General features: G+C 39.1%; 1 pseudogene; it reads right to left on the minus strand.

Moving 5' to 3' along the window:
• Positions 1–233: 233 nt before the first annotated feature.
• On the minus strand, positions 234–710 carry LOC103602572 (annotated as a pseudogene).
• Between the last annotated feature and the right edge of the window lie 4,190 nt (positions 711–4,900).

Genomic DNA, 4,900 nt, shown 5'->3' on the forward strand with positions numbered 1-4,900 from the left:
TGCCTTAAAATTTTATTTTCTATTCTCAGTAATACATTGTAAACAATTCTGCCACTTAATCAATCATGTTAAACCCAAAGAATCATAGAGTAAAAATATTCTTCATCTTACCCCAAATCTTACTCTATTTATCTCATTCTCATTAATTTTGGAAAATCATCAAGGATGTGGTTGGTGAGTGACAAAAGGAAATAAACTCTTTAGCTCCTGATATCACCCTATTCCCAGGGTGCTCAACCCCCAGTGCAGTGGTATGTCAGGAAGAATAAATTACCCTTTCTGATGCCATAATCTACCATGATCTTCCCATCTTCCAGTCCTTATCCATTGAAAGTCACAATCTGGGTCTTAGGGCTTGCAGCAGTCTTCGTCTCGATCATCTTTTTCACCTGGGCCACTGAGCTGGACCTTTGCACCTGGAAGAGGTGCATCAGCCCCTCATCACTTGATTCCACAAGGGTCAAGAGCAGCTCCTCATCACTGGGCTTCACCATCTTCAGGGTGATGTGGGTGGTCTTCTCCTTGTCAATACCATAAGATGATAGCATTCTCTGTGGCTTTAGGGTCTTGGAACCTAGCAGAAGAACCTGGTCCTGCACAGGATCGTTGGTCTTAGACTGGACATGTTCATTACTCTTCTTCATTCTGTCATCTGGGTTGACACTGAAGGTCATCAATCCCCATTCCTTGGAAGAGACATTCACCAAATTCTATTCAATGACAAGGTCCCCTAATAGTCTCCTTCAAAAAGTCCTCTCCTTCTGCCTTTGACTTCAATCCTGCAGAAAACTTGGGATCTAGGGAATTCTGTGTCACTCATTATGTAGTGGGTATTTAGCACTTACTTTGACAGCTCAGCATCTTCTTTTGCTCGGGAATGTATTAGTTGTCTCCCTCTATAAAAGCTTAAAATGCAAGATGTTGAGTTATTCAGTTTCTCAGCCTCCCTTGCAGTTGTTTACAGGCATATAACTTAGGCTCCACCAATCACATGCAGCTGCCTTCAATCTTGAATCAGGAACTAGGTGTACAAAGAAGCTGGGGTGGAGGAGCATGTGGAACAGTAGCAAGTTTTCCGAGGCAACAGTAATAGTAGTGCAGTGGCTGTATCCACTGACTAGTGCCCATGGTGGTGGTGTTTGCGGCTGGGGTGTCTCAGGTTTAGAGATGACAGTGTCCTCAGTAGTCTGGTTTCATGGTATGGTAATTTTGGCAGTGGTCCAGGTAAATGCACTAGCTTCGCTTGCTCTTGACTGTTTTCCAAGCCTGGATTCCCTGGCAATTATGAATGACTCAGTACTCTTTCAATAAATTTGTTTTCTGCTTATGTCAGCCAGGGTTGGTTTCTGTTGCAACCAGTAAAGCTGACTGATACAGAGTGCATATCCAGGTTTCAGATAGTAATTGCTTTCTGGAATCAAGTGTGTGGCCTGTGGCTTATTGTGATTTGTCTCTGAAAGGGGCAAAAACCATTTTATAAATAGCTTATCATTATTGATTATTCGATTCTGTGGTATCATAATCTTGAGTGGACTTGAAGTTCTTAGTCTCATGTTGCTCACTGTTTGAGAAAGGAGATGGACAAGAAATGGGCAGCTGTAATACAGTTAATGTGAAAGGACAGTGGACTACAGGAGCATCTAGGAGAATTATCTAAAGCAGCCTAGTGGGGAACTGGCTAGCTGTGTATAGTATATCTTTACCTGAATGAATGTCCTGCTTTTGTCTTAAACTCATCTTAATTTTCTACCTTCAGTGCTGTATTAGTCAGGGTCCTCCAGAGAGACAGAATCAACAGAATGTGTTATAAATATATGACAGGGGATTTATCAGGGGAATTAACTCATGCAATTGTGAAGAAAATTCCCATGACAGGCTGTCTGTAAACTGGATGCCGGTAGCATGGCTCAGTCCAAGTCTGAAGGCCCCCAAACCAGGGAAGCTGTTGGTGTCCTTGGTGTAAGTCCTGGAACCCAAAAGATAAAGAGTCTTGAGCTCTGATGTCCACGGACAGGAGAGAAGAGTATAGGCCAGCTCCAGTAGTTAGAGAGAGCTTTTGTTCTTTTGTTCTCTCTGGGGCCCCAGTGGATCGGATGGTTCTCACCCACATTGAGGGTGGGTCTTCCCCACCCAGTCCACTCAGGCTGTCATGCTAATCTCTGCTGAAAACACCCTAATGGACACACCTAAAAAGATAGCTTTAGCAGGTTTCTCAGCATTCCTTCATCTAACCAAGTTGACACCTGGAATTAACCTTCACAAGTGCCATTACTTAATATTTATATTTTTATATTTCCATTATGACACCATTTTTCTTCAAGTCATCTAGACCTGCACCTGGAAGATAACATTTTTGCCTTCATTTTTTATTTTTTTATATTTTATTTATTTTTTAATTTAATTTAATTTTATCAATATACAATGTGGTTGATTATTGTGGCCCATTACCATATGGTCCTTGTGTTTGATTTTATTGATATGGTATATCACATCTATTGATTTGCATATGTTGAACCAACGTTGCATCCCTAGGATGAATCCCATTTGATCATGGTGTATAATTTTGCATATGTGTTGCCGTATTCTGTTAGCTAGTATTTTACTGAGAATTTTTGCATATGTGTTAATCAAGGATATGGGCCTGTAAACATGTGATTTTTCTCATTCTGTGGCTGACTCGTTTCACCTAATATAATTTTTTCTAGATCCATCCATGTTGTTCCAAATGACAGCATTTCATTCTTTTTTACAGAAGTAGTATTCCATTGTGTAGATACACCACATTTTCCATATCCACTCATCTGATGATGGATATTTGGGCTGGTTCCAACTCTTAGCTATTGTAAAGAGTGCTGCAATGAACATTGGAGAACAGGTATACATTTAACCTGATGATTTCCATTCCTCTGGGTATATTCCCAGCAGTGGGATAGCTGGGTCATATGGTAGATCTATCTGCAATTGTTTGAGGAACTGCCATACCATTTTCCATTTTTCAGTCCCACCAACAATGTATGAGAGTTCCTTTTTCTCGGCAACTTTGCCAACATTTATCATTCACATTCTTTTGGATATTAGCCATCCTAACTGGGGTCAGATGGTATCTCAGTGTGGTTTTGATTTGCATTTCCCAAATGCTGAGTGATGTTGAGCATTTTCTCATGTGTCTGTTGGCCATTCCTATATTTTCCTTTGAGAAATGCCTATTTATCTCCTTTGCCCATTTTTTAATTGGGTTACTATTTTATTGTAAAGTTGTTTGAGTTCATTGTGTATTCTGGATATTAATCCTTTGTCAGATGTATATTTTGCAAATATTTTCTCCCACTCTGTTGGTTGTCTTTTCACTCAGTTAATTGTTTATTTTGCTGTGCAGAAGCTTTTTAGTTTGATATAATCCCGTTTGTTTATATTTCCTTTGGTTTCCCAGTCTTTTGGGGTCATATTCATGAAGTCTGTGCCCATTCCCATTTCCTGGAGTTTTTCTCCTATGTTATCTTTAAGAAGTTTCATTGTTTCAGGGTATATATTTAATTCTTTAATCCATTTTGAGTTGATTTTGGTATGTGGTAAGAGATATGGGTCTAGTTTCATTCTCCTGCATATGGATATCCAGTTATTCCAGCACCATTTGCTGAAGGGGCAGTCTCTTCCCCAGTGCATAGGCTTGGTGCCTTTGTCAAAGATCAGATGGCTGTAGGTGTGCGGGTTGATTTCTGCATTCTCTGTTCTATTCCATTGATCAGTGTGTCTGTTTTTATGCCAGTACCATGCTATTTTGGTTATTATAGCTTTGTAGTATAGCTTAAAGTCAGGTAGTGTTATGCCTCCAGCTTTATTTGTTTTGCTCAGAATTGCTTTGGCTATGTGTTTTTTTTATTCCATATAAATATCTGGATAGTTTTTTTCCATTTCTGAGAAAAATGTGATTGGAACTTTGATGGGGATTGCATTGAATCTATTTTATCACATTGGGTATTATGGACATTTTCACATTGTTGATTCTTCCAATCCAAGAGCAGGGATATCTTTCCATCTTCTTGTATCCTCTTTAATTTCTCTCAAAAGTGGTTTGTAGTTCTCATTATAGAGATTTTTCACATTCTTGGTTAACTTTATTCCTAAGTATTTTATTTTATTGACAGCTATTGTAAATGGGCTAGCTTTCTAGATTTCTCTTTCTGCATGTTCACTACTGGAGAATAGAAATGCTACTGATTTTCATGTGATTTTGTATCCTGCAACTTTGCTGAAATCATTTGTCAACTCCAAGAGTTTTTTTTTTGTAGAGGTTTTAGGCTGATCAATATATAGGATCATGCCATCTGCAAACAGGGACAGTTTGGCTTCATCTTTTACCATGTGGATGCCCTTTATTTCCTTCTCTTCTCTGATTGCTCTGGCTAGTACTTCCAACACTATGTTAAATAAGAGTGGTGAGAGTGGGCATCTTTGTCTAGTTCATGTGCTTAAGGGAAAAGTTGCTTTTCCCCATTCAGGATGATATTGGCAGTGGGTTTATCACTGCCAATGGCTTAAATTATGTTGGGAAACTTTCCATCTATACCTAACTTGTAGAGAGTCTTTATAATGAATGTGTTGAATTTCATCAAATGCTTTTTCAGCATCTATAGAGATGATCATATGGTCCTTGTGTTTGATTTTATTGATATGGTATATCACATCTATTGATTTGCATATGTTGAACCAACGTTGCATCCCTAGGATGAATCCCATTTGATCATGGTGTATAATTTTGCATATGTGTTGCCGTATTCTGTTAGCTAGTATTTTACTGAGAATTTTTGCATATGTGTTAATCAAGGATATGGGCCTGTAGTTGTCCCGACCCACGGGATATTCAACGCAGACCCTGGAGGGGGGAGTGGGAATTGGATGG

The sequence above is a fragment of the Galeopterus variegatus genome, unplaced genomic scaffold (genome assembly GCF_000696425.1).
Source record: "Galeopterus variegatus unplaced genomic scaffold, G_variegatus-3.0.2 Scaffold4200, whole genome shotgun sequence".
NCBI classification, from domain to species: domain Eukaryota; kingdom Metazoa; phylum Chordata; class Mammalia; order Dermoptera; family Cynocephalidae; genus Galeopterus; species Galeopterus variegatus.